The sequence below is a fragment of the Choloepus didactylus genome, chromosome 1 (genome assembly GCF_015220235.1).
Source record: "Choloepus didactylus isolate mChoDid1 chromosome 1, mChoDid1.pri, whole genome shotgun sequence".
Classification (NCBI taxonomy): Eukaryota; Metazoa; Chordata; class Mammalia; order Pilosa; family Megalonychidae; genus Choloepus; species Choloepus didactylus.
The window spans coordinates 147,284,954-147,300,827 of NC_051307.1; the positions used below are offsets into that span (position 1 = coordinate 147,284,954).

A 15,874-nucleotide genomic window follows, 5' to 3' on the forward strand; every position below is an offset into this window, starting at 1 on the left:
AAATAAAAGTTAAAGGATAGGATCAGTAAAATCAACATGTCTGTCTCAGATTTGTAAACAACTATTCTATGCCATGTCTTAATCAGAGGTCCGTAGAAGGAAGGTCATTATCAAATCCCAAGATAGAGATGCATGTAACTTCCAGATGCAGTCCAAGTGTGCATTTGCGCATTCATACTAACCATTAATTAAAGGCTACTTGGGGGCACTTTAAGCTCTTAAAGTGGATTACTAAGAGTGATCAAAAAGACCAATTGGGTTTTGTAAATTGAGTTTTGGAAGATTGGGAGTGGACTATGAAAAGGACTTCCTAAATCAAAAATTGTTGATTTCTTCATCATGACCTTAAAAACGAAGTCTAGAGTAGCATCATCAGCTGAATGTTGACACTATCTCCACAGTAGCTGAAATGTGATGTGTTGTACCAACAATTACTATTAAACTTCCAGAAGCAAAATCCAGTGGTACTTTATGATTTGGAAATTAAAGTTGAAGCTAAAGGTTGCTTTCCCTACAGTAGTGGCTGATTTAATTAGAATCGCATTGCTATTCTCAAAAGACATTAATACATGTTTTATAAGCATACATTAATAGATTCCTGAATTGGATAATCAGAATGCTGTTAAACACAAGCTACCATTTTTTTCTTAGCTTCAGCTTTGTATATGTTATTTTTAATCCTTACCAAACCTTGCAGGGTGCAAATGACTTTTTTTTTGCAAATGAGGGAAAAACAGGTTCAAAAAGGTTCAAAGAAATTAACTAAATTTCTTTATGGTTACATGGACTGCAGGTGATAGAACTGAAAGTTGAATCCAGAATCATTCAGATTCAAGACCCTCATTTATCTTCAATATTATGTTATTTCTCTAATCTTTAATAAAAAATACACAATATTTAAGTCTGTCTACAAAAGCATATTCATTTTTAAAAATGAATATATATGATCTAGGTCACCTTTCTGAAAGACCTTTTGTCTAGAATTCTTTCATCTGCCTTACCTATGAAATTGGGCAATTGACCATGGCTGCTCATTTCCAAGAAGCACAGAAGAGTTCTCTAAAAGTTAGTATCAAACAAAGGCATCTTTTTCATCACTTGCCTTTTGGACATTCTGTGATGTGCATTTTCAGATTCAAAATCAATGGTTCTGATTTGGCTCAGGAACTCTTTCCGGAATTGGATGTGTATGGACCCTTTTCCCAGAAACATACCTATACTATATTACAGGGTGAAAAGATCACCTGAAGTGTGGGTTTGTCTAAAGTATAACTTTCAGTTTTCTGCCAGAGAAGCTAATATTATGAGATCTCTATGGAAACCAAGGATGGTCCTTGAAGGTTGAATTATGAACTCCAATTTAGACATGTTCTTAATATGCATACCCATGGCATGAAACCATTGTAAATAAGAAGTCTTGAGGGTATTAATTTTAGTTAAGGTGCAGCCCAATTGAATGAAGATAGGGCTTAATTCTAATTATTGTAGGCCTTATAAAGAGCCAGAGCTGGAAGTCCGTGAAAAAACCAAAGAGCAGAATAAAGGAGAGGGTATCACCATGTGACAGGAAAGCCATGGAACTCCAAGGATTGCTGACAAGTCAGCACTAGAGTGCTACCAACCTTGGGAGGAATCAAGTCTTCCAGCCTGTGAAAGTGTAAGACAATGAATTCCTGTTTCTTAAGCCAACCTATTGTGTGATATTTGTGATAGCAGATCAGGCAAACTGAGACAGTCAGGAAGGTGGTTTTTCTTTCTGAATTTTATTGCTGCACAAATGAGTCAGAAAAAGGTCTCAAAATGCCCCTAATTAGAATGCAATTAACCATAAACTATTTACAGAAGCCAAACCACAAAGACAGATCTTAGAGCTCAGTGGGAAGCAGCATGTGCAGTGGTTAAGGGCACAGATATCAAAGTTAGACCAACTGCTCAGGTTACAATCTTACTCACAAGTTCTATGAGCAAGGACAAGTTGTTGAGTTTTCTAATCTTCACTTTGCTCATTTATATAATAGGATGAGTACCTACCTCACAGGATTTTTGTAAATATTAAGTGAGAAAATCTATGTAAAGAGTTCAGAATACTGCCTGGCATGGAGTAAGTACCAAATAAATACTTACAGTCAGTATATCCTCCCCTGAAGCATCCCTTGAAATTTCTTAGGCAGAGCTTATCTATCTATAATGTATCCATTGATCTTTCACGTATTTATCTTTTGGTCTGTTTTAATTAAAATGATTATAAATAGTAATGAGTCAAAATCCTAGCAATATGAAGGCTTTATTTCTTTAAGGTCATCTTCATGGGCAATAACAAGTAAAATGAGCATCCTTTTGCCTTTAGAAAACCTAAACATCCATTCATCCATTTTCCATTTATTGAGCAATATGATGTTTCAGGACTTGTGTTAGAAATAAGAGAATAAAAAGGATGATTTGGACAATTTTAGCACTGAAACAATTAACATTATATTCAAGGTGATATAAAAATTATTCAATAATTGTAACAGAGCATAATTGGTGCTTTAGCGATACAAGAGTGGGAAACCGTGGGAACAGAAGTAAATGCAGGTGGGAGCACTCAATTTAGAAGGAGGGCCATGGAGGGGGCAGGTCAGAAAAGTCTTCCCCAAATAAGAGAATAGTAAAGTGGATGAGCACAGGTCCAGTAGTCAGAGAGAATGGATTTGAATCTTACGTTTGTCACTAATGAACTGTTCCTTAAACACTCCATATCCTTATTTGTAAAATAAGACTAATCTACATTATTGGGTTGTTGCTGGGGGTTAATTACATAATGCATGCTATAGCAATACCTAATGTTTAATAATACAGGATTAATAAATATTATCTGTTTAGCTGTTGCTGATAATCACCATTAATAAATTGTGTAGTGCATGGTAGATTTTCAACAAGTCTTACTTTCCTTTTCCTCCTGGAGGGCACATCCCATTCAGCATCAGCTCATCAAGGTACCACTCCTCCCTACCCAATTTTCAATACTCTACTATAACACAAAACTGTTGAAAAAAAATGCTTCTGTGTTTTCCTCCTCCACTAGACCTTAATCTCCTAGAAAACTGGAAATATATTTCTTTCACATACGTTGCCCTAGCATATAAAAAATGGCTGGTGGTTAGTCAGTCAGTGAGTTTTTCTTGAACTGTTAAAAATCCAGTCTAGACACTTTTCCCAGACAGAAAGAAAAACTGATAGGCTATGGAACTATGAATAGCCTCCAAAAGAAATTCCATATACATAACTTCAGTTCAGAATTTTAAGATGAAATCCATTTAGTGAAATTGTGTTAGTTTCTATTGCTGCATAACAACTTACCACAAACATAGCAAAGTAAAACAATATACATTGATTATCTCATAGTCTGGGTATGGCTTAGTTAGTTTCTCTGTTTCAGGGTCTCACAGGTCTGTACTCCCACGATCAGTCAGATTGTGGTCAACTGGGAAAGGATCCACTTCCAACCTCCCTCAGGTTGTTGGCAGATAGAAGGAGTCATATAATATAATCACAGATGTGATATCCCTTGACCTTTGCTGTATAACATAACATAATCGTGAGAGTGAAACCCCATCACCATTGCCATATTCTATTGGTCAGAAGCAAGTCCTGCCCAAACTCAAGAGGAGGACACTGTCCAAGGGGTGAACACCAGGAAGTGAGGATCACTGGGGTTATATTAAAGTCTGTCTGACAATGTAGTGTTAGCTATGTGCAGAAATTCAGGAGATCCAACTTGCAAAGAGTCATTTTTAATCTTTTATTCATTGCTGTTTTTATTGAAGATGCAGGATTAAGAAATAATAATCATGTAAAAGAATGTTATATGCATTAAGGAGATATAAAAAAAAAGAATATGGCTGAGAATACAAAAATAGATTTCCTGAGATAATTCTCTGTAATAAAAGCCATCTAACTCTAAGGCCTATTACTCTATGAACTTGCAAGTATCTATTAGTTGATCTATTATGGTAGAACCATCATTAGGATGATAATTCATCACACTAGATGGGTTGTACTGTGCATTATAAATTACTATAATAATACAGTGTACCGGATAGTTATTAATTTTAGTGCAATCTTATTTATCAAAACATTAAACCATTCTGTATTTGGAGACAAATAGAAGTTCTTTTTCTTGGTGTTCTGAGATAATGGTGAGCACAAGATGCTCAAGAATAGTCATTAGAAGTAGGGTGTTACCATATGTTCTAGATAAGGGTCTGGATATGATAAAGATCTTAACTCCATTTTTAAACAATTTATGATTCACTATATGAAGGTGGTTTTGATGCTAATGTGGATTGTGATGTCTGTCATCCAATGATTGCCTGGGATAGTTTGGCCAGTAGGGCTGCCTGAGCAAACAGCCTCCTCGCTCATCACTGCCCCTCACAGTTCTCTTTGAAAGGCTAATGGAAGAAAACAACCTCTCCCGCTTGAGGAGGATTGTTCTTTGATAATAGTTGTGCTTTCCTATGGAACCTCTAAATCGGGAGTCAATTTACACATTTCAGGAGTCAGGGAGCTAGAGTTACAGAGTGAAAGAGTTGTGATGTAAAATAATTGAACTTAGCAAGGACTTTGGCAAACAGAAAATCATGTGTCCTATTTACAAGGTACAAACATCATCCCCAATGAATTATTTCTGCTCAGGAACATGAGCCTAATGATGTCCAAAGAGCCATGAGTTGGGAAATGCCTATGACTTCCATAGTTCAATTATCCATGAAGGGATTAATTTTTAAAATGCTTAAGCTCCAATATTTTCCTTATACACTTTATATTTTACTTTGTGAATGAAATTATGTATTGCCACTATATTCCAAACCCATCAATGCTTCATTCAAGGATCGATTCCCAATAGATATTTAAACACCCATAATGTAATCTTGTCTATGAATACCTGATACAGGATGCCTTTAGGTAATTATTACCCACAGCTTGTAAATTATCCTTTTTAAAGAGGAAAGTTTGAGTAGAATACCTTTGAAAGCGTTCATTTTATTGTGATTATTTGCAGTGGCTTGAACATTTCCATAGTATCCTCTACTGTTCACTCATTCATTGTGTACCTGGCATTGTTCTAGACACTGGAGAGACAACAGCATATTGAGATAAAGTCCCTGCTTTTATCAAATTTATTAATGGTAATGGTTTCAACTGAGGTGATTTTGCCTCCCAGGGAATATTTGGCAATTTCTGGAGACATTTTGGTTGTCACGGCTGGGGAGGTGTTCCTAATATCTACTGGGTAGGGTCCAGAGATGCTGACAACATTCTATGATGCACAGGACAGCTCCTCACCCCAAATAATTTTTTTTGGCCTAAACTGTGCAAAGTTGAAAAACTCGGGTATAAAGGATAGAGAAAGTCTAATTGGGCAGACCCTTAAAATGTGAAAGAGTGGGACATTCACAAAGTTTAAAGAAGAGCATTAAAGGTGCAGTAAGGCAATGAATCAAAATCAGCATTCAACTGATGTGATTGAGGAGAAGATTCTCTTTTCAAGAGATGCATCCTTGCGGCCCTTCCTAATATTTGCCTGCCCAAGGCAGGAATGCAAATGGAAACTTACTACCTTACTTCTATTTTTTTTTCAAAGAACAATTTTATGTAAAAGGATTGAAAAGTGTTAAATACAAGGCCTTTAATTTACATGACAAACAACAAATACTGTGTATGAACACATCCTGCACCCTGCTACCCCCATACATATAATGTACTGAACAGGGAACCACCACACATGTAATTGGACTTTTTTTTTTTAAGAAACCAATTTGCCTCCCACCAATGGCTTTCTAGTTTGAAAAAGGCCACAAACAGTACACTTGGGCCAGCAAACAGTGTGAAAACGACAAAACTCCAAGGAGGAAAAATCTAGCAAAGAAATAAAAAAGCCATAGATCATTGCTGGTGATATCAGCATACAATGGAAAACCTTAATATGCTGCTACTATGATTTGTTTTAAATTACTGTTTAGTAATATATAAAGAACCAGCTGTTACTCTTAAAGTTAAAAAGAATTGGGTAGCCACATTATAGTTCTCATTGTCCTGTGTGGAAATCTGCTAGCACTGTAAAATTCTGCTTGAGCCTTTATTTTACAACAGAGCTTTACCTCTAATTCAGAATTGCTCATAAGAAGGCTATTTTAAAAGTACAATGAAAAGTTGCAGAAACTGGACTTAAGAAGAGTCAGTAAACTGTACATTTTCTACGCTATTATGCTGATAATAAGATAATAGAGGTGCTGCCACTTAAATATTTCAGTGGAATAATCGACTGGAATTTTTTATCTCTTTAAAAAAGTTATCCCTGGTCAAATTCAGATGAAGAGCTCATGTGTTAAGCCTCAAAGACCGATCTCCTGGAAGAAATATCAACTTCCATAGAGTCTTCCCCAACTATTAGCCTCAATCGCTCAGCTGAATGATTAACTCATTCCTCAGGAAGAGAAATGAAAGCATCTTCGAAATCATCCTCCTCCTGTCCCTCGCGCCCCGAGGAGGGGTGGCCACTTGCGCTTTCCTCCTCATACTGACTATAGTCATCGGCTTCCATTCGACACTCTCCAGGAGAGAGTGTCACTACAGCACACCCCGTTTTCATGGAGACCCTCTGCATATGGCCCCCTACTTTCCTCGTCCTGCTTTAGCTGGATTTTTAATTTTGTAGAACTACTGGCTGGTCCTGGGTTAAATCCGTGATTAAGCTTTGCTGCATAGAGATTACTATCATTCTCCCGGTCTTTACTTAACTTGATGCTTATTTTTGAAGAATTCATTCCATCGTTCTCTTGCTCATTTGTCTTGCTGCTGCTATCATGACGTCTACAGGGAGTCAATTTGGGAATTCCAGAGTTATTCTCCAGGATTAACTGTGCATCGTATCTTGTGATCTGCCTTTTCTTTTTACTTTTTGCAGTTCTGAACTTGTCTTTTGTTTCGAAACTATTGGATGTAACAACTGAACAGCCGACAGGCGAAGGGGCGCAGTCCGTGTAGCCCCACAGGCACGACCCTGGTGCCACTGTGCTCGCCCTGCTCGGAATGTGAGCCCGCCAAATCTGGCACCACGCCGTCTCTTCCAAGGGAACCATGCGCGGGAACGGACTCCTCTAACTTTGCAAACTGTTTCACAAGATTTCCCTGTTGTGATTTCTTTTTTGACATGCCAGTGTCACTCTTATGACACTTTGCTTCCTCCTTTTGCACAGTTTCATGAGCCAATTCTTCTGGCACCAGAGGAATTGGGTGCTGGCCACTGTCTGAGCAAGGTCCCATGAGGTTGTTTTTATAGCTCTCCGATGTTTTTGATTCAAGCTGATGTCGGAATCCTCCTTCAAATTCATTCTTGTCCTCATCGACCACCTGGTTCTGTATGTGCAGGGTAAGTCCTCACCAGGCAATGAGCACCTTTCACAGAATTCTGTTTGTGTTCTCTTGCTGTGTGTCTAGTTAAGCACCTACTAGCAATGGCAACTTGTGGTTGTCCCTTCGACTGACTATGTTTTTTAATGCACAAATTTTTATACGTAACTACTTTAGGTTCTTTGAATACTAAGTTTCCCATAACCAAGTTTCCTTGAAACATACTTCTGCTCCAGCCGTTTGCAATGATTTCTTAATTTTATCTTTGAAGGTAAAGGCTTTGCAGGCTTTTTCGGTTTCTTTGATGCCCTGGAATTATGTATATGAATTAGTTTAGATGAGGTAGAGTTGGAAGAAGCTGGAATTCTTGACATAGACTGCCTTGTTAACCTCCTGCTCTTGCTGTTCTTTTTTATACCGACTGAAGATTTTCGGCTAGAAGTTGGCTTCATCCCTTCAGTGACTACCTGACGCCAACAGTCAAATTGCATTGGTTTTTTCCTGAGTGGTATCTGCATCAATGTTAGAGCTGACAAATTGACTGCCTGAATTTTTGCTGTTGTAACCCAACTTTTTAAGCCTATTTAAATGTTTATCAGTTTCTCTGAGTCCATATTTGCTATTGATAACAAGAGAAGGCACAAGCAGTCCCACTCTGGATTTAAAAGCACCAGTTCCTGGTCCTTCACAAGTGTAACACTCACAGAACTCATTATTTCCTTCAAAGATTCCATCTCCATAATAGCAAGAAATTTCTTCTCCAGGTTCAATATCTCGCAAAGCCTTCACATAGGCTGTATCTCTACATTTAGGTCTGCAATCATGATTTACAAACTCAGCAGGACCAAGCCAGAGTTGAGCACAGTGTTTTTTCCTTATGGAATACATGACACTGAAGTCATTTTCTCCATGTCTAAGTAGCATGTTCTCCTCAATTTCTGAAAGTTGGGCAATACAACCCACCAGTAATTCTATTTTGTCATTTTGTTTCCACTCTTTTGTTGCAACTATTTTGGCTCCATTTTGTTCCGGTGAGTATCTATTACAAGGCCGTATTTCAAACCCCCTGCCAATTGCAAACATTCGCAAGTAAATAAATGCATGTTCCTTGAATAATATCTCTTGCATTTTGTTCTTATGAAGAAAATAGTGCCTTACCCATTCACCTGAAGTCAACCATTTGGAGGCCTTCTCTGAGGGTTCATCGTTCTTAAAAAGTTCAATTACTTTCTTTAGCTCTTCTTGTCTTCCTTTAGTAGGCCAAAACCTCACAGTGTTGTTGTGAGGAAAACTGTCAGATTTTGAACACTGCCTGAAGCTCCTCGAAGGAAAGGCACTAGTATTCATTTTGTGTTTGAAAATCTAAATAGGGATCAAGAACTAAACTGGTTGCAAGGTCATCATTTTCACGAAGTTCCTCGGCAGACATTCCAGAAGATGGTACATATCGACTGGATCCTTCCAATCCCGAATTATCATTATATCTGCTTGACCTCCTCTCAAGTGCACTTTTGCCAGTCTTCAGGGTTGTAATGTTGTAATTTTGCCAGTCTTCATGTTATAATTTTGACTGATTCTGCTGAAGGTCATTAGTTTGCTTCCATTTTTACTGCCATTCACCATCATGCTCTTGGATTCTCCCAACCACTTCGTACCCACAGACAGCCTGACTCAGATGCATTTAGTCACTCACTTCAAATAGCTTAGAGAATAATTTCAATATTCTCTCCGTCTGCCACCACCTGGTTCTTCCTCCGGGCACGTACGCAGCCCCGCTGCCCTGCCGCTGGGATGGGGGTTCCGTGCCGTCAGGAGGCACTTTCCTGCACCACCTCCCCTCCCGAAAATTAATCACCAAAAAATAATTCCAGAGAAAAATGGAAAGTCTACCTTACATTTTAATATTTAAAAATCATAAATGAAGTTAAAAATTGCCAAATAAAATAACTTTTGTTTCCCTATCTGAAACATATGCCTTCATGGCAAACAAAAATATATTTATAAACTTGGTGTTTATAGGACCGAAATTTGGCAAAATACTGATGACTGAATGCCATTATTACTGTGCATATTGGTGTGTTATGTGGATGGACCTGTGGTGTTCAGTAGGGTAATAAATTCAAGACTAAGTAATTCACCAATTATTATGTATGTTTCATAAAATTGTGCTTTTAGCCTTCTTTTCAGCAAAATTATTAACCATGTCATTGTAATAAATGTTTTTACATCATTTCCATTCTGTGGACAAAGTACCCTATTAAATGATCTTTCTTGAGTTGCTGAAAACATTAAAGAGTCCTCAATTTGGACAGACTATTCTTCTGAGGAGATAGTGACTAAGATAGTCAATGAAATTTTTAAAGCCACCTTTTGATTAAAAAATAAACTCTGAAATGTACATATCATATTTAAAGTTGTAATTGGGTTACATAGGAAAATTAGCATTGCCAGAAATATTTCAATTCACCTTATGATATTATCACTAGTATTATGATTTTCAACATCCTTTGAAGCAATATCTAGAGCCATACATTATTACTTAAATTCTGTTTTCACACTTTTTTGTTGTTGTGATAGTATAAGGAAAACTAAACTGGCAGATGTAGCTTAATTTGTTCAATTTTGTTTTCAAATGAGAATATTCTTTCATCTATAATTGCCTCTATAGAAATTAGTTTGGGGATTATTTTACCTGAATCTCCTTCATAGTCATGCAGATTTTTGTTCTAATTTACTTGTTTTGTATTGGAATATCACTTCTGTTGCATATTTTATAAGTAGTTGCCTTTGCTTTAGAGAAACTTTTTTCTAAAATTAAAAAAAAAGTTAAGCCTTTCAAAATTGAGATAGCCAAATTTATCTCTTGGGGCTCTTTTTTTTAAGGTTTTGTTAACATTAGTAAATTCAGGTAATAATTTATACCATATAATTGAATACATTAATTCAAAATTAAATTTATTTTGTGACAAACACAGTATTTCCCTTTTTATCTGAGGATACTCCTGTTCTGGTTAACTCATCTAATGCATTACATGTCTTGTCTATTTAAGATTTATTTGCTTTAACATCATTTAGTTGACAGTCCCGTCTTGTGACCATATAGTTCTGAGGTCAAATTTGAGGTGTATTTCATCAAGATGTTCCATCTTTGGGCAGATCTAGAAAATATTTACAACAATCTTTGAATTGCTCCCCAACATGTCACTGCTATCAGCACAGTTTGATTCGCCACCTACTGAGTTCAAGTTATTTTTTGCACATGGCACAAATAATACTTCTGGATTTTGCCACCGATTTAGCTGGGTCACCTTTTTCTTTACCATGACTTAGCACCATTATCATAGACTTGTCCTTGATCGTATTTAAACCAATGCTTAAAAGTGAAAAAAAAAAGTTTTTCAATTCTTTATCTCACCTCATTTACAACAAATATAAAACTGATGAAATACTATTATTTTTAACTTCTTTGCTTTCTTCTTCTGGTAGTTGAAACATATGAATAATAAATATTAGTCATTCAACATGACTTGGTGGGATAGATTGTTGCCAAATCAGCATCACCACCACTTTCGTCTGCAGTCCGGTCTCTGCTTTACAGAGAAGCCAAGAACAGCATTTTCCAGAATACCCTCTCTTGTATGCTACTTAGTTAGGGTTAGCCAACTGGAGGAAATCAGGTGAGATTTGGAAGGTGGTGAGAAGAGGCCACAGTTGTCCAGAGAAAGTAGCAGTCAGATGTGTGAGCTTACCTCAGTCAATACGATTTTGAGAATTTCCTCACCATTGCAGACTGAAGGTGGCCATTCCTCTAAGACCCTTTGGAATTGCAGCAGCTTTCTAGGAAGCTTTTGACAACCACCCTCTTTGGAGTTTCTGGCTGAGATCTTAGTGACAGTTATCCTAATATTCAATGCTGTCATCCCTGATCTTGGTTCTCCCAGCTATTCAAGGTATGTAAATCCCTAATTCCTATATTAAACTCTTCACTCTAGGCTTCTGTTTTTCTGTCCAAAATCTAACTGCTACTAGAAGGGATTTCAGGGCAATGGAACCTACAAAGATGGAAATTTATATCATGTGCCTTTAGATGTGATATCCTGAGAGGGATACACCATCATCTATGCAGTATTCTGTCCTCAAGTGTGTAACATGAATCTAATTATGAAAAAAATACCACAAACACCCATAATGAGGAATGTTCTATTAATAAAAACGGAGGTGGGTAAAAAAAGGGAGGTATAATATACGTATAGTGAAAAATACAGATCTTAAGTGTACAGTTCATTGAGTTTTGACAAACATATATACCCATGGGGAAAGGTACCACATGCAACTTTCTGGTTAATGACTACCCCATACCTAGGAATAACCATTGCTCTGATTTCTGCTACCAGAGAGTAATTTTCTTGCCTTTAACTTCATGTGGTAGGCAGAATAAAGACTAGTCCAAAATGCCCATGTCCTAATCCCTGGAAATCTGTGAATATGTTAGGTTATATGGCAAAAGGAAATTAAGTTTGCATGTGGAAATAAAGTTGCTATTCAGCTGACCTTAAAATAGAAGATTGTTCTGGATTGTCTAGATGAACCCAATGTAATCACAAGGATCTTTAAAAGTGAGAGAAAGGGGTAGAAGAAAGAAGCAGAGGGATGTGACCACAGAAGTGTGGTCAGGGAGACGCAATGTTGCTGGTTTTAAAGACGGAGAGAGGGGCCATGTGCCAAAGAAGGTGGGTGGCCTCTAGAAGCTGGAAAAGGTGAAGAAATTGATTCTACCCTAGAGCCTCCAGAAAAGAATAAAGATCTGCCAACACCCTTGGTTTTAGCCCAGGGACTTCTTATCTACATTAAGATAATAAAGTTTACCTATGTAAGATAAAAAGTTTGTTGTAATTTGTTACAGCAGCAATAAAAAATGAATGTGCTTCATCTAAATGGAAAAATACAACTTGTATTATTTTGTGTGGCTTCTTTTACTCTGCATCATAGCTCTGAGATTAGCCCATGTTGTTGTGTAAATCAGCATGTATAGTTGAGTAGAATTCTGCTGTATAAATACCACAATTTCTCCTGCAGTTGGACGTGATTATTTCAAGTTTTTGGCTATTATGAATAAACTATGTGTTCTCAAATTTATGTTTGTGTGTGCTTCTGATAATCAGAACTCCCTACTATGAGGCCCCAGGCAGTGGCTCCTCTTAACTAATATCTCTCTCATTTTAAGTCCCTATGAAAACATTTCTGTACATTGTGACACTAAAATTAGATTTATTTGGAAGCAAATTAAAACACTACTACTATAACTACTGCTATTAATAATGATGATAGTAATAATAAAGTATTAAATCACTTTTATAAACTTACATATAATCTCTTTCAATTCTTACAAAAGTACTCTGAAGAAGTTTAGAATGTGAAAAATCTTTCCTGGGTTTCTGTGGCAAATGGAGCTAAATCTGAATCCAGGCAGGACTTTTGACTCAAATTCCTGCATCTTTTCCATTGCATTCTTTTTCTGCATTCATTCATTCATTCATTCACCAAATAGTTACCAAATACTTATAATATGACAGATGCTGTTCTACTACCTCCTGTAAAAATGTATTGTATATTTAATCATGACATATAGATTAATAGCCTATTAATATATAGCAATAGGAATGTCATAGGGCTTATTCTGTTTTCCTATTTGCTCACTGTAATAGGAAAGACCAGCATTGTATTAGGCTCCAAATGAGGATTCAATGTTCAGAAACATGCTTACTTTAAAGAGGAAAGAAAGAATAGAAATTCTTCATATACCTGCCTGTGCACATAAAGTTAATTAGCTCTTTCACTCTACTTAATTTTTTTTTTATTTTTATAAACAAGCACTCCCCCTTTGTCTTCACCCATACTATCTCCTTTGTAACTTTTTCATTTTTATCACATGACTGACTTAACATACTGTTTTACATGTAAGAAAAAAGAGATTTATGGTCTCATTTCTAATAAAAACAGCAATATTATATTTGATAGCCTATTTCATTGACACAGTGTAATTTATGGGACTCCTATTTCTTATTTTAAGATTGAGTCACTGTAATTATCTACCACTGAATTATTCTCATCCGTCATTCAAGAACATTTACTAAACTCATTTGACCACAGAAACTTTTAAAATTATATGTATTTCCCAAATACCAAGACTTATGCACTCTAATGTCTGCATAGAGAAGCAAGTAAAAAGTTGTCTCACAGAATAATAGCTTCATGAGCTATGCTAAATTTAATTCATAGGTTTAATATACAGTAAACACCAGATATATTGTAAGTTCACAATTTGGATCAGCAATCACTTAAAAGAAACATACAATGAGATAGTTACTGAAATGGTTTGTCTATGTGTAGTTGGGTAGTTTGAATGCCATGACTTTCAACTTTTCTCATGTAATTCTTTAGCCTTGTCTGATGTAGCACACCATTTGTTAGAGGCAAATTTTGTATTAAAAATAACTCTATCTGAATCTGTGCATTTTAAAGCCCATATCCATGATACACTTTGGAAAAACAATGTTATTAGCATCAGGTTAGCTTGCAGTGTTGTTTGTTTATTTTTTCAGAACACATATTGATAGTACACAAAGCACCATTTAGAAAAAGCTGATCTCACTTCTTTTTCTTTGCTGCTTCTAGTCACAACACAGAAACAGGGAGGTTTTGTAAATGTGGTCTTTATATGTGGCTGTGTTTATCTCTGGCTGTACTCCAAAATGAAACATAAATTATGTCAGCATAATTATTTCCTTTGTTCCTTTCCATTGGCCTACGTTGTTAATAGTGCCAGTGGATGGAGTTACTATTGACAGAATGATAGCATCCTGCCAACTTTTAGGCACTTAGAAACAAAGTTTCTCTTATAAAAATGTGTCGCAGTTGGGCACAAAAATACAAAGATTGGTTTCCCACAAACAAAGTGAATAGAAGCACTTTATAGATAATGAAGAAGCTCTAAACAGAACAGGAAAAAAAATTGGACTTGGATAATTGAGCCCACCTTTATCAATTAAATTTGCCTCATCACTCTCACCTTCCTCTCTATCTGCCTAACTGACTTCCCGTCTCGGACTCCCTTTCTTGTCACCCAAGATAAGATTAGCTCTGACTCCACTGTGCTCCATAACACCAGGTTTCCAATCATAATGCTTTTCCCCACTGTAATATGATTTCCTGTTTGTTTTTTCTATATTTCTTACCGGATTGTAAAATGTTTATGGACAGAGGCCATCTCTCTGTTCATTGTTGCAGCCACAGTGCATGCTGGGGCATGTGTCTGATACATAGTATGTGCTCAATAAATTTTTGCTAAGTTAATAATTGTTCTCTTCCCTCTACATTGCATAGACGTAAGAATCAAGAGGGCCCAAGACCAAAAATTAACAATGATAAGGATGTAATACCTTGTGTTATTGCAATCCTAGTGTTGGTTCATAGCATTGACATGCCAACCATCTGATGTACTTACTATATGCATTGGATTGATTCTTGTGAATATTAAATTGACTAGAATTCTCTGGAGTCAACTTTCCTAAAATGAGTGTTGAATAATATTGTCTCAGTTATATTTCAGCATTTCAAAAGTTTTGTTGACATGTCCTTAGTTTCCTTCTTCCCTCCCCTCCTGCCTTCCCTTCCTCCCTCCTTCCTTCCTTCCTTCTTCCTTCCTTCTTTCTTTTTTTCCCTCCTTCCTTTTCTTCATTCCTTCCCTTTTTTATTTCCTTATTTGCTGTCATTGAGTTTTATGTAGGAAAGAATTTTGGCTATCATACAATTAAGTTCTTGGCAGCACTGTTAAGCTTGGATTTTGTATGGTCATTCATATTGTTGATTTAAAACAGGCCTACACTGCATAGCTGCTATTAAGAAATGCAATTGTAATTTTTTCCATTTTTTTTCAGATGTGCTTTCAATATCTTACACACTACTCTGTGAATAGAATTCAGTATTGTACACTATAGATGATGTATTTTTAAACACACTTTAGTCTGAGGTAAAAATGTGGCAGCCTTCAATGGGAAAAGTTGAAAAGATTTTGCAGTCCTTATAATACATCTCTGCTCTTTTGCTGTACCAATTTCATGATCTCAGACATAAACAGTTTAGAAGAGCAAGCTGTTATGAGAATCTTGGTTGGGATCTCTTCTCCCAGAGCAAGGAGTATTTAGCAATCAATGGTCAGCAAACAGAATCAACAATTTTTGTCATTAAATTTAGAAAGGCTATGTCACTGACTTGTGTGGCTATAAACTTAAGTGTCTCTATAACAGTGAGCAGTTTCCTTATTGTCAAGAATAACTATAAATTCACACAAATGTGGTATATAGCATACACACTGTAGACTACAATCATTCCTATTGCTTGGTTACTTCTGTGATAAATGCAGAGAACCTGATATTGAATATTGGAAATGGAACCCCAGAGGCGGGGGGCTGACTTTAAG

The 15,874-nt window shown here is 36.5% G+C and overlaps 1 pseudogene; it reads right to left on the reverse strand.

Moving 5' to 3' along the window:
• Positions 1-6,370: 6,370 nt before the first annotated feature.
• LOC119526085 lies at positions 6,371-9,039 on the reverse strand (annotated as a pseudogene).
• Positions 9,040-15,874: the final 6,835 nt, after the last annotated feature.